The sequence below is a fragment of the Felis catus genome, chromosome A3 (assembly GCF_018350175.1).
Source record: "Felis catus isolate Fca126 chromosome A3, F.catus_Fca126_mat1.0, whole genome shotgun sequence".
NCBI lineage: Eukaryota > Metazoa > Chordata > Mammalia > Carnivora > Felidae > Felis > Felis catus.
The window spans coordinates 122,306,854-122,333,375 of record NC_058370.1 but is presented as its reverse complement, the minus strand read 5'-3'; the positions used below and the strand labels follow the sequence as shown (position 1 = coordinate 122,333,375).

Here is a 26,522-nt window from a genome sequence, read left to right as displayed (position 1 = left end):
GCAATGATCTAGAAAGTAGCTGCTCCATCATCCTGGGCCCTGGGGTGAGGAAGGGAAGGACACAGAGCAGAGCCTCAGCCACCCATCAGCAGGTAAGTGGTGTGAGTGAGCAGTACAACAGGTGTTCTCAAAGTGACTAAGAAGTTCCAGATGTCTATTACAGCAGCACAACCTGGCCAGTGCTGGTGGCCCCGGGAGTCCCTCCAGGATTGAAAATATCACCTTGTCATCAGCCTAAAACAAAGCCCAGAACATATGCATGCTCAGTGGACTTGCTGAACAAACTGATGAATGTTTTTAATCAAAACTATCATTTTCTTCAGTGAGAGGCAATATAGCACAGCAAAGGAGATTAGACTTCAGAGTCTCAGAGACTCACTTTAAATCCCATTTTTGCCACATACCCGTTGTGAACCGTTAGGCAGCCCAACTTTCTAAGTCTTAATCTCCTCTTTTAAGAAGAAATTTGTTTGAAATGCCTTCCTTCAAGGGCTTCCTGTGAGTGTTAAATGAGATAACATCTATAAAGAACCTGGTATGTTGTCAGGACATCATAGATGCTTAATACCTTAAGTTTATTGTAAAAGTTATTGGCCAATTGGCCATTTTGGTTTTGTTGTTTTATTCAAAAATGGTACACTCAGTAGCAGTGGAGGTAACAATACATTACAGATACCTCTGCAAGATAATCAACAGTACTGAATAATTGACTGGTTGGGCAGGAATGAGAAAAATAAGGAAGAGGAAAAATAGAGGTTAATTACCAGATTTGTGAAGGAGATGGGTGGGCACTGCTATCTGATTTAGATAGAGCAGACAGAACAGGTCCTATGTGACTGGGCTTGGTTGGCAGGACAGGTATATGGGTTATAAATTCAATTTTAGGTTTCCTGGGTTCCAGATGGCTATGAGTCATCCACATAGAGTTGTTAAATTGATAACTAAATCCACAGGTCTGAAATTTAGGAAACATATAGGACTACACGTTTGTTAATTAAATGAATAGTTACATGCAGGTCAAGAGAGGTAAGTTACCACTAAATAACTTCTGCGGTAAGCACAATTCATATTTCATGTGTACATTTTTGCATAACCAATTGTCCATGGATAAAGGGATTAGCCTACTTTGCACCTGATTTGCATATGTCCTATTCTGAGGGGAAGGATTTTTTATTATTGTGAAATTTCAGATTTACATTGAAGGAGACCCATGGCCATTTAACCAAATACAAAGATAGTTACTAAAGATAAACTATTTGGGGAAGTATGAAAGAACTAGCCTCATGAAGCAAAATTTTCAGATGCTAATCCTTTGGTAGTGATGTTTGTGAGTTTTCAGAAGCATCTTAATCAGTACTAGTTATTAACCACAGATGGAGATGGTAGTTAGACGATAAAGTGACTTTCCCCAAATCATTAATTCAACAACTATCTTGTTTTATTTTGTTTTGTCAACTCTAAGAAAGGCACTGCCCTGGTCATATTGTGAGACGATAAATTAAAACCAGAGGTAGTTCTTCACTTTCATGGCTTCAAATGGGCTGATGATAAGGAGGATTACTACTACAGAGTGATCCAGGTTAGGCTCCATGGTTGGGGGAGTGGGGAACAGTCACTTCCAACTGAGCAGGCCAGGTGGGTCCATGTGGAGCCTGTGATTTTTGAGCTGCTTCTTAAAACTTAAACATCTGTATATGCGGGGAAATGGTTTGAAGAAGCCATTGTAAAGGGGAGAATGACAGGAGCAAAGGTATGGAGGTGGGGAAGAGTCAGGTACTTATGCAGAAGAGGGAAAAACTCAATTTGATTATGATTGAATATTAAGTAGTGAGCAAGGGGACAGAAAATGTAGATGAGGGCCAGATGGTAAGGAATTCTGAATACTAGGCTAAGGAATGTGATCTTTACTCGATATTAGATCCTAGGACTCCATTGTAAGAACTTGAGCAGAAGAGAGACTGACTCTTAGAGGGAATTTCCAAAGAATGATATCCGGGGACTTTCCTGGGGATAGTTTTTCTCATCATAAAGTCAGAGAAATAGTATTTACTGCACAAGGATGGTTTTAAATGAGATAACCTATATAATGTGTTGGTTGGTAATAGGTTCCCTTCCTATCCTCTTTCCTGAAAGTGACCTGATAATATCCACCTGCTCCTCATTAAGACCCCAAGGGCAGCAACTGCAACAACACAGAGATATTAACAAGGCCAGGTGCTATAAAGGCAGCTGGAGACCCACAAGCAGGGATTTAGCAGATAAAGTAAAGGCAAGCAATAAAAGGAGAAAAGGGGGAAGAAATGTTTGCCACAGGCTGTTGAAAAGAAATAAATTGGAAACCTGTTATGCATGTATCTGGGACACTGCTGTTACCTCGGGAAGGGAGGGGGGGCTTACAGAGGGAGCTCTGGTGGGTCCTAGAGCACCCAGGAAACCGGCCCCCCAGGCTGTGTGTGTGCATGCATCTGTGTGTATGTAGACGCTGCAGCCCATTCCAGCTGTACTGGCTGGCAGAAGGGAGCTAGAGCTAATCACCAGGATTGTTTCATTTAGGAAAATTGCTCTCATCAAGTTGCAATTGTGACATCATAGCAGAGCAGTGTCTGCAGGCAAACTGACATATGCAAAGTTCCAACAGGAAAATCTGAGGAGACACAGCAGGAGCCCTCAGGGCACCACTAACAAGAAATGTATAGAATGGAAACAGCTGAAGATGGGCCTTGCTGCTACAGGGTTAAGTTCTTACCTGTACAGAAAGCACCCCCCCGAAGTAACCTCAGAGTGTGATCCAACTACCTACCTGCCCACTGAAGTATCATCAAGTCAGCAGTGCCCATGGAACAATGTGTCCACTATTCAAGAATAGAACAAGAGGGACAGCACTTAACGTTTGCTCTCCAAGGAGACCAGAGTCTAGACAGAGAGAGACAATATGTCCTCTATGAGCTATGAAGTCTCCATGAAATATGCAGACATATACTAAGGGATGGCGATGCTCCGAGGAGCCATATATAATCAATCTGCTATAATCAGGGAGTTTCCTGGAAGAGGCATACGTGAGCTGAAGCTCAAAGAATAACAGGAAAACAACAGGGAAGCCAGCTAGGGTTGATACCATGAAGGGGACAACATAAGGGTAGGTAATTAACAATGGCAAAACTAACTCAAAGACAATGACTCTGCTCCTCCTGCTTAACGCCTTCACATGTGTGAACTGCAAAACATCTACAGAGAAGTTTTAAAGTCATGACTCACTGCCCTTCTTCCTAGCACATCTCCTCCAGAGCAGACACCCACCCTTCTGGAGGACCCTGTGAGGCAAACCTTGTGCCTGACTCTTGAAAAGCATCCAGCTTAGGTGTCTCCTAAGCAGCCATGAATCATCCCAGCTCCATACCAGAGATCCTGGGCAAAGAATTTTAGTTCTTCTAAAGAGCTGTATATGACAATGCAAGCTCCAGAGGGTAAGGATGTTATTAAACGAATAAATGAATGAACAGGATAGGTAAACCTTCCAAAAGAACTTAAGCTGGGGCCCCATACATATCCTAGTGAGAAGTGTTGGTAAACTGTTTACACATATAAATATCTGTTGAATTACTGAGTTAAGTAAGGCAAGAATCAATTACTGAATGAGTAACTAAATGAAGGCAAGCATATGCTACTTTTAAAACTATCAGAGTTTTGATCCCTGAGGGAAGTCTTCCTGAAGGCAGGTGCTGGGCAAGCTTTACAAGAGCTTAAGTTTCTAGTTCCCCTCTCAGGGCACCTAACCCCATTCATACCCCCACCCCAACTGCCTGTGTACACACAACCCACCTTATACCAGGTTGCATGAAACCTAGTAACTCACCTAGTGAGCTTTTACATACATCAAAGCCAGCGCATTTTATAGATGAGAAAAATGATACTGATCCAGATCAAATCTGAGTTGCAATAAATTTAGGATTCTAGGATTCTCCTACCATAGGTTTTATTCTGAGACCCTGGGAAGATGGCGACTATTTTCTTATCACCAAAACATACTGACTGTGCCCATTCTTCACAATGACCCCAGTCAAATCCCCAGGGAGTAGCTTTCAACTCAACCAACCAGCCCACCAGCATACTTGGACAAGCTCAAGGTTTTTGTGGCATTTCATTTATTTAAGCTATATAAAGCATATACTTTGACGTGGGTCCTATTGGTAGATATTCTCCTCCATTCATAAACCAGGGTTTAAAATGCTGAAGAAACACTCTTCCTTTAGTGTCCTTAACTTTCCACTGAGAGTTTTGTTTAGCTCATAAATCTCAAGCCTCAGTCTTGGTCTTCTGGATATGAGCAGACTCTTTCCCTGGAAACTTATATCCTGTCTGAGAAATATGCACAGCCCTATGCTAGGGAGCAACATAAAAATGAGCTCATCCCAGCAGAGAAAGATTGGCCTATTAGACATTCATCTCAGCCTTAGCCACAGGCAGAGCAGGAGGCAAGCAGAGCGCCAACTGCTATTGAAGTCAATGATGAGACATGGTTGCCGTGTCCAAGAGGTGACTCTGGTAAGGCAGAGGGTGGCAGGAGGGCTGGGAGGTGGGCTGGCTGCCTGGAGCGCTCAGGCATAATTTCCTTTACCTTCATGCTGTCACTCACAGTCCTTTATATAGCACCAATGTCATGCCACATCAGCTGCACCTGTGCCCCTGTGATGACTTTCAAACTCAGATAAATCCCATCAACAGACATCAGGATGATGGGCACAATGGAACACCCTAGTGATTGATCTGTTTGTTTCCATCCTACGGCTGTGGACCTATTAAATAAACACTGGTGTTTTTGAAGGAAAAGCAGGAGAAATGACTATTGGGTGGCTTTTATATTTCTTGTTCTGTTTGGATGTTGCTGTTGTTGTTTGCTCTTTGGATTTTTTTTTTTTTTTTGGTGTGAATGATTCTTTTCAGACAAATAAATCTGGACATAAGCAGCAGGACTTTATTTGCCAGCTCGAATTCCTTAGTGAATATACTCCACAGCTGGCACGATGTCAATGATTAGCTGATTTCCCTGCATTTTGATTGAGCAAAATTCTGCTCAGTGGCCAAGTTATACATGAGAAGTAGAGGGGCTACGTGATCTTCCCCAGAGACCTTGCCCCTGAATGCTCCCAAGGCCAGTCCTCTCATGTCAGGCTGGTGGAGAGAATCTAGGATGACGCACACTTTTTTCCTCATTTTGCACAAAGTAAACTAGGGTTTGAGGGCAATATCATGCCTTGCTGTTGCATAATCCATTGCATTTTGGGTTGATTTCCAAAGGAAATAATTTTTTTATTAAGTGTTTTAAGTTTATTTATTTATTTTTGGGGGAGGAGCAGAGAGGGAGAGAGAGGGAGAATCCCAAGCAGGCTCCACACTATCAGCACAGAGACCTATGCAGGGCTCAGACTCACAAACTACAAGATCATGACCTGAGCTGAAATCAAGAGTCAGACACTTAGCCAAATGAGCTACCCAGGCACACGATCAAAAGGAAATTATTTATAAAAAATGTTTATAGTATTTCAAATATATAGTTAGAAGCATTAAGAAACTCTAGACCATAAAAATCCACCCTCCTCAAATCTTTTTAAGTGTTTTTTTTTTCTAGTTTTTAAAATCCTGACCAAAAAAAAAAAATCTATTCAGAATCTGAGAGTCCCTTTTCTTATCTGTTCACCCAAGAGAGTTCCTTAATTAGTGTGTTACTATTTCTTTACCTGTAAAATGCAAATGATGTCACTAAGGATATCATAAAAGGAGTGACTCCAAAGCTATTTCAAGAATCACTTCAGGGGTGCCTGGGTGGCTCAGTCAGCTGAGCGTCTGACTTCAGCTCAGGTCATGATCTCACGGTCTGTGAGTTTGAGACCTGCATCAGGCTCTGTGCTGACAGCTCAGAGCCTGGAGCCTGCTTCGGATTCTGTGCCTCCCTCTCTCTCTGACCCTCCCCCATTCATGCTCTGTCTCTCTCTGTGTCAAAAATAAATAAACATTAAAAAAAAAGAATCACTTCTTCATTACAGCCTCCCAAGAACACTGTGCCTTGGAGAACCATGATATCAACACTGGGTATGTGAGAACCTGGAGTACCACAAGTCAACTCTGTCTTCTGCATCCTCCTCACCACGCCCTGAACGGAATGACCTGAGAAACAATGGGGAAGGAACCTGCATGTCCTTGCAGGAATTAGTAGATTCTCAAAGGTAAGGTGGTGACTCCCAGATTCTGCTCATCAGTTCTCCTACGATCAGTCTAAAATGACGGCATAAGAATTTGGAACATAAGTCAGTCTGTGCATTGTGAGAAAACTCCCTCCAGTTTTCTAAGTTTCGTTGAGAAATGTGTGAATAAGGGCAAGTGACAGCACGACACCCACCTACACTGCTGCCTATCTATAGTTGTGCAACTCGAGGTGTGGTCTGTGCACCAGGGCCAGTGTGTAAGCTTCCTGTCAATGATCTGCAAGGAGATCAATACAGACATTAGAAGTAAACGTGTCAATGCCTGTGTAGCAATTTGGCATTGTCAAAACTTCCAAGGAAGGAATCTACAGGCTCATCTATTTTGAACAGTGTGCAGATTAATCTGGAAGTTGTCCAACTTGGATGGCAAATCACATTGGTCACCTGTACTAGGATACACCTATTCATGACTGACTGGAAGTCAAAAATGCTATATACAGACAATAGGTACGTAGGTAGGTAAGTAGGAAAAATGAACAGGCCCTTTGCCATAGACAGTCTGAGAAGCACAACGTATCATATTCACCAAACTTATAAATTTCTCATTCGTTGTCTTTTCTGATAGGTTGATTATAAGCTTCATGAGGGCAGAAACTGTGCCTGCCTTCTTCAATGCTCCACCACCAAAACCTAGCACAATTCCTGGTTTGTTGAATGAATGAATGAATGAATGAATGTTTAGGATTCTGTCTCCCTCCAGTTTGGCAGCTATTAAATATCAAGAGAAAATGACCACAGTGTATTTGTCAAGTCAAGTCACAAGCTCTCACTCTCCCCACTTAGCCAGTCTTCAATGTTAGGATAAGGAGACAGGAGACTCCAGAATACATCTCCAAATGTATAAACCACATCTCTAAAGAAATACAATTCCCTCTATAGCTTCCATTTCATCACCACCTCTTCAGGAGCACAGCTGAAAAAGTAGAGTATAAGTGACATTTCTTGTTATAAAGTACTTATTGTTTGGAAGTTGTCCGTGTCCCATAAACATGCCATGGGGTCTTGGTAGGCTCCAGAGAGTAAATGAGGCTAAAGTTCAAGGGCTGCTGACATTACCAAAAAAACCCACAAAAGTCATGGTCTCATTTTCCCAGAGGATACAGGAGAGACATACCACATTCAGCATATTGTAATATTTTGATTTAAAATATATTTTGTTGACAAGTAGTAAAAAGAGAAGCATTAGGTTAGAATCCACAGTGGCTCCCACCTGAGGTCACACAGGCCCCTCAGGGGAACTGGGAAGGGAGTGGATGTTCCAGTTATCTGTTGCTGCATAGCAAAGCCCTCCTAATTAAAATGACATAAAAAAAAAAAAACAACAACCATGTTGTTATGCTCATAGATTTTGAGGAATCAGGAATTCAGATAGGGTATGGTTGTCTCTGCTCCACAACACTTGAGATTCTAGCTAGAAAGATTCAAATAGCTAAGAAGTTCTCAAATAACTGAAGACCAGAATCGTGGAGATGTTTTCACTCATAGGTTTCGTACCTGAGCCAGCATGACTCAAAAGCTGGACTTGGACTTGGCTGGGGCTGTCGGCCAAAGCAACTCTATGGATATATGGTCTCTCCCTAGGGACTGGGCTTCCTCACAGCATGGCAGTCCCAGTAGCCAATCTCTCATATGATGTCCCAGCCCTCCAAGATTAAGACTTCCTGAAAACAAAGGGGAAACTACCTTGCCTTTTAGGACCAAACTTCAGAGGTCACATGATGTCACTGTGGCTGAACTGTATTGGCACAAACAGGTGCAGGCACACCCAGCTTCAAGGGGACATATGTAGACCCCACCTCCTGATGGGAGAAGTGTCAAAGAATGAGCAGCCATATTTTAAAACTTCTCCAGTGTAGAAAACTTCTGAGACTTTAGTGATTAACAGCCAGAGATGCTGAAGGTACTACCGAGCATGTGAGAGTTTTGCACCTCAAAGAACTAACCTTCCCAGGATGTCAGGATGCCTGTCCCTACAAACTCCAGATCCTTAGATTTAGAAAGCTAGAGGGGCACCTGGGTGGTTCAGTCCCTTAAGTGTCCAACTTCGGCTCAGGTCATAACCTCACGGTTTGAGCCCCATGCCCAGCTCTGTGCTGACAGCTCAGAGCCTGGAGCCTGCTTTGGATTCTGTGTGTGTGTGTCTCTCTCTCTGCCCCTCCCCTGCTCATGCTCTCTCTCTCTCGCTCTCTCTCTCTCCCTTTCAAAAATAAACATTAAAAAAATTTTTTTAAGAAAGCTAGAGAGAAGCCATTTCACCCAAGACCACCATCCCTGAACCTATCTGTTTTGCCCAAGAGGAAACTGAAGCCTGGGGTTGATCGGTTGAATTTAGACTCCAGACCTCCTTCTTCTCCCAAGTTAGGTAGTCCTAAACCCTCTCTGAGGTGACGTACTTTCTCCAAGTAAATCCATGTTAAAATTCCTAGTGTATAAAATCATTAAAAGATATTAAAACTGGTAGTGAATATATGATGAGTAACAAGATATTTACATGGTTTCTTTTTTAAATTTTTTTTAACGTTTATTTATTTTTGAGACAGAGAGAGACAGAGCATGAACAGGGGAGGAGCAGAGAGAGAGGGAGACACAGAATCTGAAACAGGCTCCAGGCCCTGAGCTGCCAGCACAGAGCCGGACGCGGGGCCCGAACTCACGGACCGTGAGATCATGACCTGAGCCGAAGTCGGACACTTAACCGACCAAGCCACCCAGGCGCCCCAAGATATTTACATGGTTTCAAAGTAGCCAAACACACATCATTTACTAATAGACAAAAAGAGGAATTTTACAATGGAAAAATCTGGTGGACACCACCCTAACCCAGTGATCAAAGTGACAAATGAGCATCACTTGACTCCTGAGAGGAGGCGCTGAGAAGGCATAACATCACTTCTATGACATTCCTGCACAAAATAAACAAACTACATCTAATGATGATTGAGGAACATTCTACAAATAATTGGGCTGTTTTTCAAAATGTGAAAGATCATGAAAGACAGTCTCCTTCCTTGCAAGTAATGTTTTAAAGAGACTATATTGATACACACACACACACACACACACACACACACACACACACACAGGAGAATGATAAAGTAAATGGATATAGTATAAACAGTTGGAAAATTTGAAAATGTTCCTGTACTCTTCTTGCAACTTTTATGTAAGTTCTGTATACGCTTGAAATTATATCAAAATAAAAAGTTACACAATCAGCAACAATAAAACACATGTTTGTAAATCTCGAGGTGGCGTTCTTCCAGGCTACTGCAATGAATTCCATTCCTTAGCTCCCCAGGCAGTAATGGTTTAAACAAACCACAATGTCCTGAGCTCTGCCCTCACACACTTACACAGTAGCTCTCTTTGGTCACTGAGGCTTCAGGGAAGATATCAACCACAGTACTTCAGGACACAAATGGGCCCGACTTATTGATCTCTTAGGTCATGTCTTACTTAGGTTACAGGTAAAATTGCTTTAATGAAGAGACCCCAAATCCAGAGGCTTAAATAAAATAGAACTTCACTTCTCTCTCATCAAACAGTCCAGAAAGGTTGGGCAGCTCTGCCATCCTCAATTTGAAGCCTCCGTCTCTGTCCAAAGGAGCAGCTTCAATTGCCATTTCCCAGCCAGAGGGGAGAGGAAAAGAAAGAGTGAAAGACACACAGCTTCATTATACTCAGTCTGGAAGTTTGCATACATCACTTCCATTATCACTTTCTTGGCCAAAATTTAATTACATGCCACAGCTAGACTGTAGGGAGGCTGAGTAATCAGCCTCTAACTGGGTGGATGTGGGCCATGTTCCCAGCTAAAACTCAGGGTGGGGGCAATGTTGTATTATTAAGAGGAAGAGAGTAAGAAAAGATAATGGTCGGTAATTAGAGACTCTGCCCAGGGAACAGAGATTGGAGGGCTTCTACAGGACTAGCAGAGCATCTCACTGATATTTCCAACAGGGGTATGGGTTTCTGGGGGAGGTGGGAAATTCATTGAAGACATTGGTCTCCCAAAATAGGCACTGGCCTGGTTGGTGACCATTTGAATAAATTATTTAAGTAGCTATAACATTTCCAGAGACCCAAGGTGTTCTATTCTGGAGACAAAGACCAATCAAGACTTTCTCTGCCATGGAGAGTTAAGATCGCCATGGTCAAATTATTTTCATTCTGTCGATAAAATAAAAGGTCTTTACAAAAACAAAGTTGCTCTCTTTCATGCCTGGATTCACATCTGCATGCACACATACGTGCACACTCAACACAAGGTTGTTCCAAGATACTCAGAGTCCTCTCTTTGGGATACTCTTCATTGATTAGGAGCACTAGGAATATTTATACTGCCTACTCTCACTTACTTTATATGATTACTAAATGGTTTCTGTAAAATAACAGGCGAATTGCTCAACATTGCTTTTTAAGGGACTATGTCTTGACTTGTCAAATTTATGAGTGGCTAAATTGCTTTATGCACATCTGAAAAAATTACTTATCCCAGAACAGGCAAGCTAACACATTTGTATTCAAGTTGATTAGAGCTTTGTTTCGTTTCTGAGGATTTTTTTTCCTCGACATAACATTCCAGAATGTGACTTTTTCTTCCCTCCTTTTTTCTCCTATCTCTGTAGGATGCAGGCATGTCCACGGGCAGACTACAATGGGCTCTGCCTTTTCTGTCCAGCTTCACTGTACCCTAAGGAGGCTGAGAGGAAGCTAACAAGAGTATAGGAGGGTACTGTCTGCTTTACTAGAATCCCCAGTTGGGGGCCACCCAGTTGGTTCACTTGTTTGAGCTTCCAACTTCAGCTCAGGTCATGGTCTCATGGTTCCTGAGTTCAAGCCCCATATCAGCCTAGCTGCTGTCAGCACAGAGCCTGCTTCAGATCCTCTGTCCCCCTCTCTCTGTGCCCCTCCCCCACTTGTGATCCCTCTCTCTCCTTCTCTCTCTCTCTCTTAAAAAATTAAAAAAATTAATTAAAAAAATCTCCAGTTGGCCATTTGAACCTGAAGATGTGTGGATCACCAAGGCATATTAGTCATAGAGCCTGATGAAAAGACAGGGACATTTATGCACCGGGAAACCAAAGATCTGAAAGTATCCAAAGTGCCACAAAGAGGCCTTGAAAGTCACCGTGGTTCCCCACAGACCAACTTTGTGACTCTTCTTATGCCCCAGATCTGGAAATAGTGACCCCTTCTCCCTGCTGGTAACTTGTCCCAATGTCTAGCTAGGACCACCTACCTCCCTGTGACTGCCTCTTCAGCCATTCCTTCTGCATTGAGCCAGTCACAGCCCCAGACCAAGGACTTTCAGAAAGGCTATCAACCCTGGCCTGTGCCACAGACTTCTCCATGTCAAGAGCAGGGGCATCCCTAGATCTAACTGCCAGCTGCATGGCCTTAGCATACCTGCCCACTCTGCTTTTCTTTCTTTTTTTTTTTAAGTTTATTTATTTTGAGAGAGAATGCATGCATGTGCATGAGCTGGGGAGGGGCAAAGAGAGAGGGAGAGAATTCCAAGCAGGCTCCACATTGTCAGTGCGGAGCCCAATGCAAGGGCTCAATCTCATGAAACAGGAGATCATGACCTGAGCTGAAATCAAGAGTCAGACGCTTAACCAACTGAGCCACCCAGGCGCCCTCCACTGCTTTTCAATGCCCCATCTTCAACCAGGGATTGTCAGTGGAAGCAACAGAGGGCAGTCAAATGAAGAGGTAGCATCATGTAGAGGTTACAAGTGTGGTATTGGAGCAGGATTGCCTGGGTTTGCATCCTGGTTCTGCCTCTTTCTAATCCTGTGACCTACGCCAAGGATGCCTCTCTGCCACAATTTTCTTCTTATTAAAATCTGATTGATAACATTACCTCCTTCACAAGATAGTGTACATTTAGATTACTTAATATATGCAAATCACTTAGAGCCATGCCTGACATAATTAAGCCTTGATAAGCATTAGCTATCACCGTCATTATTATTGTTACTATTATTATGGAATCTGACAATTAGAAGATCATTAATGACCTTGTCCAAAGCAATTTCAGTAAACCAGTGGGAACATATAGGTCAGTGTGATGTGGACAGATGAATGCATGGCAGGTGAGAAAGTAGAAACATGGTATTTGGTCACGAGGAGGAGAACAGATAAAAGATAACTAAGGAAGGGCCAAAAAGGAATCAATTCATTCTTTCACCACAAAATACTCTGACAGAAAAATTGTTACAAGGCTTTGGTGATTCTGATGAAATCATATACATTTAAATCAATCTATTAAGAGCAATGAAAATATTAATCATAACTTAAGCAAAATGCTTCAAACTTTACAGAATATGTATATCTCACTTTATTCTCTTTTTTTTCAAATCCAAGTTATTTAACATATAGTGTAATAATGGTTTTGGGAGTGGAATTTAGTGATTCATCACTTACATAGAATACCCAGGACTCATTGCAACGAATGTGCTCCTTACTGCCCATCATCCATTTAGCCCATCAGCCTACCCAATACTCCTCCATCACTTTATTCTTAAGTCTGAGGATACAGGGGAGCCTCCCTGATGCCATTTACACAAGGGAATCAAGTCTTGGGTGATATGCCCTGTCCCAAGCCATGCACCCATCCTGGGTAACCCTCTCTTTCCTCTCTAGATTATTAATATTGCAGAAATGCTTGTGTCTGTTACCCCACTGCTCACAAACCTCAGAGAATCTCTAGTAATGAGAGCAGGTGCATTTTCTGAGTTCGGAAGAAAAGAGCAGCAGCAATTTGCCAACAGTCTGCTTGCCCAAGCTTTTTAACTCAGAGGGGTCCCGTAACAGAATCTCCCACATTATTCCTTCTTGCTGACCCAGGGTCACAAGAGCAGGAGTATTTCCTCACAGTCTGGCCCCCCCATGCAGAACCCCACCATCCTCCATCCTCCTCTTCTGTTCACTTTGTTCTTTTTCCACTGGGCCCCCACACCTGAGCTGATGGCGAAAGACCCTCCTTTGCACTCCAGAAGGCTGAGCACCGGGGCACTCGCTCAGGATCTCACCACCACCACCCTATAAGGGGTTTGCACCTCTGTGTTGGACTCTGAACTGGGGAACGTTCTGCCTCCTTGCAGACCTCTAACTTCCTGTAGCAACAGGCCTCACACCTGTCTCCGGATATCTTGCTCCCTGCTCTGCTTCCTCTGGTGATCTGTACAAAGCCCTATTGACTTAACAGTGCGTGTTCCCTTCGGCATTTCTCCTCCTTGCAACTCCCTGGGGTCTCTCTGTCTAAATGTAAGAGGTTCTGTGCTGATAGACAACACTGGCCAAGACAAACTTGGCAGCAATTGGTGTTTACAAGGTCACTCTGGGGACCCATCCAGCCAAGCAGGGCTGGGGCAGGGGATGCCGGCTGCCCCGAGAGGCCCTCCCATCTCTAAGTGTGGGTCTGACGCTTGCTCACCCAGGACTTTGGCTTATCAAGCATGATACATTGCAGAGCACTTCAGTCTCCTTACTCTTTCTCCATCCATGACAGAGCTGCCCTTTAAAAGCTCTCCTTGGATATTTGAAGCATTTTAAATGTTTTGTTGTAAAGAGTTTTGGCTCTTTGCTTTACATTTCTCTGGACACAAGCAGCAGCTTTAAAACTACATTTAAATACATTGGGGAGTAGGAAGGGGTTGTAAAATTCAGAGCTTCCATTAAAGAAATCCTCTAAATGTAATTTCCTTTATTAGGAAAAGGAAGATGTCACAGAATTAAGAGGGTAGATGCATTAGATGACTATTGCTGCTATAACAAATTATGACAAACTTAAAAAAACACAATCCTATTATCTCAGAAGTCTGAGGCATGTCTCAGGAGGCTAGAACAACGAAGTAGGCAGGGCCTCATTCCTTTATGAAGGCTCTGGGAGAGAATCTTGCCTTTTCTAGCTTCTAGAGGTTGCTCATAGTCCTTGACTCGTGGCATGGTCCATCCTCAGAGCCAGCAATGGCACACTGAGTTCTTCTGATATTGAATTTCTGTGAGCTTCTCCACAGGCACATTTCCTTCCGACTCACTCTCTTCCACCTTTAAGGACCCTTCTGATTATCTTGGGCCCACCAGGATAATTCTCTATTTTACGATAAGGTGATTAGCAACATTAATTCCATCTGCAACCTTAATTTCTTTTTGCCATGTAATGTATGTTCACAGATTCTAAGGATGTGGATATGGACCTCTTTGGGGAAAGGAGGCTGCCTAACACAATAGGTATAATTGGAGATATGCTGGGCTTACAGTTTTAGTGAGCTTGGCATTGAATCTGATATTGGGAAGACAATTGCAGTGTAGTCTGAATGATCCCCACCTCCTCCCAGCCACCCACATCCGAAAAGGGTCTGCTGAGGTTCTAGCCACATACGCTAATCAAGACTCAGGTCCCAGGGATACAAGCCAGAGAGCAGTGTCCTTTTGATGTGGAGAGAGTTCTGGTGACTAACCATTATAGAATTCATGGAAGAGCAATCTCTCTGAACTGCTCTCCCTCAAACAACTACTCGCTTAATGAATCCTCTCCGTGTCTTGGGTAAATCACACTGGCTGAGGGCACCGCGCACTGAAGGCTCTCTGCTAGTTGGCTAATTTCTGATATACACAAATACTGTCAGTTCCACCAATGGAGCTGGATGCTCAGCCATGTCAATTGCAATTGCACCCCAACCTATTTATGCCAGCCTATGGTCTGGTAATAATGTAATGTAACTAAATGTCACATAAACCAGTGAAAGATAAACACAAACAGCGTTGTTTTATGCATACCAACTGGAATGCTGTAGAAAGACTCGATAAAGATGAGTGACTTCCACGGCAACCACAAAAAAAGAGGCAGGCAAATTAGTTGGTAAAACAACTATAAAAGATAGGGAATAAAATCATAAAAGTTTCAGAGGATTTTGCCAAAAAAACAGAGACAGAGCCAACAGTGGGAAACTAGAGACCGTGCAGAAACAAGTGCAGCGGGAGCACAGTGGGGGAAGCACAGTGGGGTGCTCCAGGGAGCACCCCTGGAGCTCTAAACAAGCAGTGAAAGGGGTCCTAGCCTTGCTCTATTGGCTGCAGAATGGGTGAGTGAGGTCTGACTGATGTGCAAATCCCATGTAGGCACCGGAAGATTCATTTAAGGAAGGCTTGCAAAGTGTGCACAGATAAGAGGATTATTTCTAAAAGGCAAAGCAAGGTGAGGGGCACCTCCCCTTCTCAGTCACAGCAGTGGCTGGTCCTTCAAATCCTCTCTGCCTTCCTGCCTGGAAGTAGAAGGAATTATTGGAAACTCCACTCTGTCTGCAAAGCCTGTGTGTGATCCCAGGCTGACAGATGGGGCCATTGAAATAATGCTTCTCTGAGAAAGTACTTCCAGAAAATCCCAGCTCTTTGCTTGGTAACCTCACCCCTTTGAAGACAGTTATTAATTTGGGGGAATATCAAAGAGCGTCTGGTGACACATCTTCTGACCTCGTCCTCCTTCTTGCTCATGAGCATGTCCCAAGAAGAAAATAAATACTTTCTTTAGTCATAGCCTTAAAGCCTTTAATGGGCCTTGTGCCCATATGCACAAAGAAGTCAGACCCAAATGAATTCAAGACAGCGGAGAAGACGAACCCAGAGCCCTAGGGTCACATTTTCCCTGCCTTTCCTTTCTCTGTGGGTTTCTACCAGTCAGAATGCAGTCTGCCATCTGTGAGCCTGGGGTCCACGGCTGCTCTAGAAGGAAGAGTTGGGTCACTGGATAAGCTTGAATTCTGGTACATATGTGCAGATGCCAAGCAAAATGTATTGAATCCATACGGATTCTACAGAATCCAAAACATATAGAATCTAGCCCTTTTCAGCCCCAGTCCTAAGGGAGCAAGGCAAATGTAATTGCATGGAGATGGGTCCAGATACAGATATTTTCATATAATTTCAAAAACAGAAAATAAAGCACTACACTTATAATTAAAGCATGATGATTGAAGATCAAATGGAGAAGGAACTAGTGTAAATGATATAAACATTCCATATACTGAACAAACCAACAAATGATATTTGAAATTAGTAAATCATTTCTAGGTTACCACTGGGAGAATTAGAGATAGAAATACTGAAAAGAAGATGCACGACAGGGAAGGAGCGTGTACTGACTGAATTTGCATGGAAATAGTAAACGGTCCAGCAAAATGTGCATTAAACTTTTACAAATGTGTCCACGTAGAGAAGGAGATGGAAGGTGGTTGAGAAGAGAGTATGTTACTCCTGGCTTTGCCTGACCTCTGTACTATACCCACTGAAATTAAAAACTGGAAAATTGGAAATAAGTGTTTATGCACTTATAAAGTAAAATATTATGAAACTATTCAAAATGTCACTGTTGTGGAAGACTAATGGCATGGAAGATGTTCATAACATGTGGCCAAACTTTTATGGCCATTGTGGCCATTGGCAAGAATCTGAAAACGATTTGAAGTTCACACATGGGCAAAATAAACCTGACCACATTCAAATAAATTGTTTGATTCATGGCCTGATAGATGTTTCAAATCACTTGTTTTATAAGTTATAAAATGGCTTAAAAACTTGTTAGAAACAATCAAGTTAAAACAAAAGTATAAAAATTGTAGCAAAGTAACCACATTGTTGATCCCCTAGTGATAACATTCTAGTGTACAGTCTTTCAGATATTTATCTACAGGTCTATAAATTTTCACTATACACACACACACACACACACACACACACACACACACACATATACATACATATATATACATATGAATACATACACATATACATATATATACATATATATATTTACACACACATATACATATAGACACACACATATGATTCCATTAAACAAAATAGAATAATACAATTCCTACTATTCCACAAAAACAGTAAGAATGCTTCAAAGATATTTGTGTCGTTCTTGCACAAGGACCTTGGTAATTTTTTCTGTACCCTTCTAGGTTTATAACATGAACTGCCATATAGTGAAGATAGTGTTTAAAATATTATCAAAATTATAAAAACTTTTGAATTTAAAATGAGTTCAAAGACAATTAGCTTAAAAAGCCCAAAAGGCTTTATTGAGTTAACAATAAGTTTAAAAAATGAAATTAATTTTAAAGCATTGATTTTTTTTTCCTAAAAGAGTAAGACATTTAAATTGTTTTTTAATTCAGTGTTTCAACTCAAGAAGTAGAAATTAACTCAATTTAGCTTTTCTATAGTGTTTGCAAATAGGTCTTAATATTCTTTTGGCCTAAACAGCACAGCATGTCAATTCCTGGTTGTTAGCTTTTCCCCAAAAAGCTGAATTCAGCAGTCAGCAGGCTTGCCTTGGACAACGTTGCTTGGGAGATCGGTGGTAAGGGAGGAGTGCCATTTAGTGTTTGAAAGACCTAAAGCATCATTGAAAGTGATGGTTCTGTGCATACATCCCTTTAAAAGGATGACATTGAAGTGTTAGGCTAACCTTTGGCCTAGGTTAACCTAGTTTTGGAAAAGCTTCAATCACCAGCTCTAATTATTGCCACCCCCTGGAAGGCTGCCATCCTGGCTTCAGTATCTACTATCTTGTGTGCTTCCCCTTGATGCACAAGAGGAACTGGGTCCAGTGGCCCCTCTGGGACTGACAGATTATGACCTTCTGTGAGAAGAGGAAGGGCCATGCTCCTAAATGAGGCAACAGAGTGGGGAACCCAGGCTTCTGATTGGGTAATGTGATTCGCAGAAGCATTTATTAAACCTCCCTGATGTGTAAGGCAATGCACTGTAAAGCACATCCATCAGCGAATCGGGTTTTTGTGTTCTAAGCCTAGGGCCCTCTAGGTAATAATGAGATGATCTTAGGTAATTGATCTAACCTCAAAGTGACTCAGTACCTTAAATGCAAAGTGGGGACAATAAATACTACCTGGGTAATATACTTTTTTTTTTTAATGCTATCTTGACCCAGTTTTGAGGCCCAGGCTAGAGGCTAGTCAGTTCCCATTCTTTTATTTTTTTTTTAATATTTATTTATTTGAGAGAGAGGGACAGAGAAAGGAAGAGCAAGTGGAGAAGGGGTAGAGAAACAGAGGGAAAGAGAGAATCCCTAGCAGGCTCTGCACCATCAGCCCAGAGCCTGAGGCAGAGCTCGATCTCTGGAACCATGAGTTCATGGTCTGAGCTGAAATCAAGAGTCGGAGGCTGAACTGACTTAGCCACCCAGGTGCCCCATCAGTTCCTTTTCTTGAGAAGTCAGTTGAGTCCACACCCCAACCACCTCCCTTATCAAGCACTCATACTCCTGGCCCTTATAACTCACCTGATTCCAGGGTGAGTCACAGGGCCAGGTAACAGACAACCCTTTAATAGCCCTTATGACCCAGATCCTGTGGAAAGATTTTAAATTAGGCAATTCTAAATCTGCTTGCCTCTCCTTGCTCTTTCCTTCCTATAAAAATCACAAGGTGCTTGCCCACCATTCCCTTCCCTCCCTCTCCTTGGTGACAGACCCTCATGCTTCCCCTGACTGGTCCTGCATGGCATGCTGTATTCTGCCCAGGGAATCATCAGCACAACAAAACTGCAAAATTCTTTCTGGTTTCTCTCCTTTGATGTGTGTCTGGACTCACCATAATTCGCCCAAGGCAATATGGTTAAAAGAGCCTGCCCTGCGTAACTCACACAGTGATTTGGAGACACATTAAGATAATGGATATGAAAGCACTTGAACAGGTGGAGGGATTACAGGCATGTAATATGGCCTGAAGTGCTCTCTTCAGTGGTGGAGAGAAGCATAATGTCAGGTGACAGATGAACGCTTCGGTAGACATCATTAGTGCTCATCAGTATTGTATTCTCTCCTCACTGGGCACACTAGACACCATATCTCCTAGCTCTCTTGCACCTGAACAAATCCAAGTGACTATTTCTGGCCAAAGGTTATGAGTGGAAATGACATGTTTCATGTCCAAACTGAGGCAAGGGAAAACCTTGCAAGATATTCTAACTCTATTTCCCTTCAGCATTGAGTATGGGAACCATGCATAAAGATTGCAGAACCACAAGATCTAATAGCCTAGATCACTGACTCAGTACATGCTTGGGAGCCCCTGAAAGTTAAGACGACCTCTAGCAAATTTTACTTGAGTGAGAAATAGATTTAGACTATATTCTGCTGGAATTTGGGGTATTTTATAGATATTTAAAAACTAGATATTTTATAGATACTTAAAAACTGAGCCTGGGTGGCTCAGTCAGTTAAGCGTCCAACTTCAGCTCAGGTCATGATCTGACAGTTTGTGAGTTAGAGCTCTGCATCGGGCTCTGTGCTGACAGCTCGGAGCCTGGAGCCTGCTTCGGATTCAGTGTCTCCCTCTCTCTGTGCCCCTCCCCTGCTCATGCTCTGTCTTTCTCTGTCTTGAAAATAAAAATAAAACATTTAAAAACTAACACACACACACACACACACACACACACACACACACTAAGAATAGTCATATGGCTATAAATTTAACAACTTAAATAAGAAACTTTTTTAAAAACACAATTTACCAAAAAAGCAGAAAAAAGAAATGGGAAATCTGAATAGCAATAGGTCTATTAAAACAATTGAACTTTAAATTTTTTTTTAATTTTTTAATGTTTATTTTTGAGAGAGACAGAGCATGAATGGGGGAGGGGCAGAGAGAGAGAGAGGGAGACAGAGAATCTGAAGCAGGCTCCAGGCTCAGAGCTGTCAGCATGAAGCCCAATGCGGGGCTCAAACTCATGAACCATGAGATCATGACCTGAGCTGACGTCCAGTGCTTCACCAACTTAGCCACCCAGGTGCCCCTGAACAACCGAACTTTTAATTAAAAACCTCTTAGTAACAAAAACTTGAAGCACGGTGTCTCCACTGGTGAAGCCCATCAAACATTTAAGAAAAGAATAATACCGTTCCTACACCAAGACCCTTTCTCTAAAGAGAAAAATGTAAGAATATTTTCCAATTCTTTTTCATGTTATTTGGCTCTTCCTCACTGCTAGCTCATTTGTTTTCAATTTTTCTTGTTTTCTTGTTTTTTTTTTTTTAATTTTCAATTCCAGTGTAGTTTGCATACGGGGTTATACTATTTCAGGTGTACAATATAGTGATTCAGCAGGTTCCATACATTAATTAGTCAGCACTTATCAAGATACGTGTACTTTTAATCCCCTTTGCTCTTTCACCAATCCCCCTACCCACCTTCCCTCCGGTAACCATCAGTTTGTTCTCTATAGTTCATAGTCTATTGTGGGGTTTTTTTTGGGGGGGGGGGGAGGAGCTTGTTTTTTTCTCCTTTGTTTTTTTTTCTCAAATTCTACATATGAATGAAATCATCTGGTATTTGTCTTTTTCTGGTTGGCTTATTTCCCTTATTAGCATCATACTCTCTAGATCCATCCATGTTGTTGCAAATGGAAAGACCACATTCTTTTTTATAGCTGAGTAATAGTTCTTTTATATAAGTATATATATCCCACTTCTTTAGCCATTTATCTATTGATGGAAATCTGGGCTTTTACCACAGTTTGGCTATTATAAATAATGCTGCAATAAGCTTAGGGGTGCATATATCCTTTTGAATTAGTGTTTCATATTCTTTGGGTAAATACCCAGTAGTGAAATTATTGGATCATATAGTACTTCCATTTTCAACTTTTTGAGGAATCTCCATACTGCCTTTCACAGGGGCCGCACCAGTTTGCATTCCCACCAACAGTTCATAAGGGTTCCTTTTTCTCCACATCTTCACCAACATTTGTTGTTTCTTGAGTTTTTCATTTTAGTCATTTTGACAGGTATGAAATAATATCTTATTGTAGTTGTGATTTGCATGTCCCTGATGATGAGTGATGTTGGACATCTTTTTGTGTGTCTGTTGGCCATCTGTACATCTTCTTTGGAGAAATGTCTGTTCATGTCCTCTGCCCATTTTTTAATTAGATTATTTGTTTTTGTGGTATTGAGTCTATAAGTTCTTTATAGATTTTGGATACTAACCATTTATCAGATATGTCATTGCAAATATCTTCTCCCATTCAGTATTCTGTCTTTTAGTTTTGTTGGTTGTTTCCTTTCCTGTGCTGAAGAATTTTTTAACTTTAATTTATTTATTTTTGAGAGAGACAGAGAGCCAGGGAGGGGCAGAGAGAGAGAGAGAAACAGAAAGAGAAATCCAAGCAGGCCCCATATTCAGCAAAGAGCCCAATGTGGGGCTTAATCTCACAACCACAAGATCACGACCTGAGATGATATCAATAGTTGGACACTTAACTGACTGAGCCACCCAGGTACTCCAGGATATTTTATTTTGATGAAGTCCAAATAGTTTATTTTTTGTTTTTGTTTCCCTTGCCTCAGGAGAAATATCTAGAAAGATGTTGCAATGACTGATGCCAAAATTACTGCCTGTGATTTCTTCTAGGATTATTATGGTTATTAAGGATTACATCCTTAATCCATTTTGAGTTTATTTTTATATATGGTGTGAGAAAGTAGTTCAGTTTCATTCTTTTGCATATAGCTGTCCAGTTTTCCCAACACTATTTGTTGAAGACACTGTCTTTTTCCCATTAGATATTCTTTCCTCCTTTGTTAAGGATTAATTGATCATATAATTGTGAGTTTATTTCTGGGCTTCCTATTTTGTCCTATTGATGTATGTATCTATTGTTGTGCCAGTACCGTACTGTTTTGATCACTACAACTTTGTAATATAACTTAAAGTCTGAAATTGTGGTGACTCTAGTTTTGTTTTTCTTTTTCAAGATTGCTTTAGCTATTCAGAGACTTTTGTGGTTCCATACAAATTTTAGGATTTTTTTTTTTTGTCTAGTTCTGTGAAAAATACCATTGCTATTTTGATAGAGATTCCATTAAATCTGTAGATTGCTTTGGGTAGTAAGACATTAAACAGTATTTGTTCTTACAATATGAGCATGAAATATCTTTCCATTTATTTGTGTCATCTTCAATTTCTTTCATCAGTTCATCATAGTTTTCATAGTACAGGTCTTTTACCTCTTTGGTTAAATTTTATCCCTAGGTATTTTTCTCTCTTTTGTGAAATTATCAATGGGATTGTTTTATCAATTTCTCTTTCTGCTGCTTCATTATTAGTGAATAGAAGTGCAACAGATTTCCTACATATTAACTTTATATGCTGCAACCTTACTGAATTCATTTATCCATTCTAGCAGGTTTTTGGTGGAGTCTCTAGGGTTTTCTATATACAGTATCATATCATCTGCAAATAGTGAAAGTTTTACTTCTTCCTTGACATATTTTGCAATTTATTTTATGAGGCTGGTATTATCCTGATACCAAAACAACTAGACAAAGATAGTATAAGAACACTGGGGTGCCTGGGTGGCTCAGTGTGTTGAGTATCTGACTTTGGCTCAGGTCATGATCTCCCAGTTCGTGGGCTTGAGCCCCGCATTAGGCTCTGTGCTGACTGCTCAGAGCCTGGATCCTGCTTCAGATTCTGTGTCTCCCTCTCTGTCTGCTCCTCCCCCTCTCATGCTCTGTCTCTCTCTCCTTCAAAAATAAATAAACAAAAAATTTTTAAATGAAAAATTAAAAAAGAAAAAAAACTGAAGACTTTCATGAATATAGAGGCAAAATTCCTTAACAAAATATTAGCATATCAAATATAGAAATGTATAAGAAGAATAATATACCAAGACAAAGTGGGACCTATTCAAGCATTAGAAAATTAGCATAAAATTTCAAAACCAATCAATATGGTTTACCATATTAAAAAAAAAAATAGTGGAGAAAAAAAACATATGATCCTATCAATAGATATAACAAAATCATTTGACAAAATTTAACACCTATTCTCTTCCTTTAACTTAGTAAAGAGTATCTATGAAAAATCTATAGTTAACACAATGTTTAATGGTAACAACAAATATATTTAACTATTTCCCCTTAGGGACAAAAAGAAGGCAAGGATGTTTTCTCTCACTGCTACGATTTAGCACTGTACTCAAAGGTCTAAGCCAGCTGAATAAGGATAGAAAAAGGGGCATACAGATTGAGAGAAAGAATAAAAATGCTTTTATTCAAAGATAAAGAAAATTTATATGAAGAAATTCTAATACATCTAGAGAAAAATCTATTTATTTATTTATTTATTTGTTTATTTATTTTAAGAGAGAGAGAGAAAGAAGGAACATGAATGGGGGAGAGGGGCAGAAGGAGAGAGAGAATCTTAAGCAGACTCCACGTTCAGTGCCGGGCAATGTGAGGCTCAATCTCACCATTGTGGGATCATGGTCTGAGCCAAAATCAAGAGTTGGAGACTCACCCAACAGAGCCACCCAGGCACCCATTAGAGAAAACCTTAGAGCTAATAATGAGTTGAACTGAGTTTCAGGAAACAAGATACAAAAATCAATTATATACTAAGAAAAAAAATTAAAAATTGAATTGAAAATAATACTATTTAGAATAGCATCCAAAATTGAATACTTAGGAATAAATCTAACAAAACATATGCAAGTTTTATTTATTTAATACTATAAAACTTTGCTGAGAACAAAATGGGGGCACCTGGATGGCTCGGTCTGTTAAGCATCCAACTCTTAATTTTGGTTCAGGTCATGATCTCACAATCCTTGAGAGCCCCACATAAGGCTCTCTCTCAAAATAAATAAATAAATAAACCTTAAAAAAATACTTAAAAAAGAAGAGAAATGGAAGAATTATAGAACTTGGTTTCAAGATCTATAAAGTCCTAGTAAGACACAAATATAAGCAAATAGATCAATGGGAACATATTCAGAGTCTCAAAATAGACCTGTACACATATGATCAATGGGTTTTCAGAGGCCAAGATATTTCAATGGGGAAAAGATAGTCTTTTCAACAAAAAGTGCTGGAAAACCGGGTATCTATATAAAATAAAACCTGATCATTACTTCATACCATACATAAAAATTAACTTAAAATAATTATAGGCTTAAATGTGAAAAGTGAAAACTCTAAAAGTTTAGAAGAATGCACAAGAAAAATCTTTGTGACCTTCAGATAGACAAATATTTCTTAGATTGAAGAGAAAAACACAAGTCATAAAAGAAAACACTGCTATACTGGACTTCATCAAAATTTAAAAATTGATTCCCTGAAAGGCAGTAAATAAAAGGATGACCGTCTGTGATATTACATTTGAATACATGTATCTGAAAAATGATTTGTATCTTACAACCCAACCCTATGAAGACACATCCAATTTTTAAAATGGACAAAATAGTTAAACAGAAAGATTAGGAAAAATGTTGTATAAGCAACTTACAATATGCCCCAAACCATTAGTCTTTAGGAAATGCAAATAAAAACTATTGCATGCAATGGGATGGCCAGAATTTTAAAAATACTGGCAATTCCTAGTGTTCGTCAGAATGTGGAGTAACTGGAACTCTCATATAGGAGTATACCACTTTGGTAAATAATGTATTAGTTTCCTAAAAGTTCAGCATAGCTTTACCATGTTGACCAGCAATTCTACTCCTAGATATTTACCCAAGAGAAATGAAAACATATATTCACAAAAAAAATGTATTCAAAAATGTTCTTATAGCTTTATTCATAATAGCCCCAACCTGGCATCCACCCCAATATCCATCAACAGGTGAATGGATAAACAAATTGTGTTATATCTATACAATAAATACTACCTTCTTATAAAAAGCACTAACTACTGATACATGCATCAAAAAGGATATATCTGGGGGCATCTGGGGGCATCTGGGTGGCTCAGTTGGTTAAGCATCCTACTTCGGCTCGGGTCATGATATCATGGCTCATGAGTTTGAGCCCCACATTGGGCTCTATGCTGACAGCTCGGAGCCTGGAGCCTGCTTCAGATTCCATGTCTCCCTGTCTCTCCCTGCCCCTCCCCTGCTCATGCTCTGTCTCTCTCTCTCTCTCCTTCAAAATAAATAAACATTAAAAACAAATTTTTTAAAAAGCATATATCTCAAAAACATTTTTCTAAGAAGGAAAAAAAATGCAGAGCACGTACTATATGATTCCACCTATGCAACTTCTACAACATGCAAATCAAATCTACAATCACATAAAAATCAATGATTACCTGGGCCAAATATCAAATATGTGGTCAGAGGGATGAGATACAAAAGATAGAAAGGAACTTTCTGGAATGATAGAAATATCTATCCTTATAGTGCTTGTGGTTACATGAGTGTCCATATTTACCCAAGCTCAATGAATTGGACACTTATAACAGTTAAATCTTCATTATGTAAATCGCATCTCAACAAAGTTTACTTAATTTTTATTTTTTTTTTAATTTTTTTTAATGTTTATTTATTTTTGAGAGAGAGAGACAGAGAGAGACAGAGCTGGGGAGGAACAGAGAGAGAGGGAGACACAGAATCCGAAACAGGCTCCAGGCTCTGAACTGTCAGCACAGGGCCCGACGCGGGGCTCGAACTCACAAACCGTGAGATCATGACCTGAGCCGAAGCTGGGTGCTCAACCGACTGAGCCACCCAGGCGCCCCTTACTTAATTTTTAAAAAAGGTAATCAGTGAAAGGTACAGGAGGTTTGTCAATATGAAAACAAACAGGACCTGAAATGTACTTTGAACCCACATTTCATGATAGCAATACAGAAAAAAAGGACTCTAATCATGTTCAGATGCCTGTATCCATCTCTGAGTAATGTGATTATAGAAGGAAGTTAGCATGCATGCCCTAGCTGTCCCTTTAAAAGAATGATCTGAAATAGGAATATCAAAGGATGTCTGTGAAACAAAAACTTAAACATCTTCTTTTCCTTAATCAACACAGACTTTCCGGAAGCAACAAAGAACTTGAAGAAAGATGCATCTTCCTTCACTGGCACCACCCAATCCCTTCAATAAAAAAAATCAAAAGAAATCAAAAGGAGAGGATAAAGACCTGCATTAGAATCACATCTCCTCTACCTACCAGCCTTGTGATTTTGGCAAGTTACTTAGCCTTTTCCAGACTTGCTTTTCTCATCTGTTAAACGAGGACCAGAAAGTATAAATGACAGCTTCTTTGCAAATATTAATGGAATACCATATGGAAAATGCTTAGCAATGCTTGAAATATAATATACCTGCAGTAAATAGTAGTTAGGAGAAAAAAGAAAGGTAGCTCTTATTGTGTGACTTATGTTTTATATCAACATGTGTTCCCTAGAATTCCTGGTGTTTCCACAATGCCTCTAAAAGAACCATAAC

At 40.6% G+C, this 26,522-nt stretch overlaps 1 long non-coding RNA gene and 1 other non-coding gene across 2 annotated transcripts; one reads left to right on the top strand and one right to left on the bottom strand.

Moving 5' to 3' along the window:
• The first annotated feature begins 2,617 nt into the window (after positions 1-2,617).
• Positions 2,618-26,258, top strand: LOC109498357. The gene is made up of 3 exons (XR_002155146.3): positions 2,618-3,464; positions 6,042-6,221; positions 26,104-26,258. It is a non-coding gene; the product is annotated as an uncharacterized LOC109498357 (long non-coding RNA).
• Positions 17,157-17,261, bottom strand: LOC111559948. The gene has a single exon (XR_002741410.1). It is a non-coding gene; the product is annotated as a U6 spliceosomal RNA (small nuclear RNA).
• Positions 26,259-26,522: the final 264 nt, after the last annotated feature.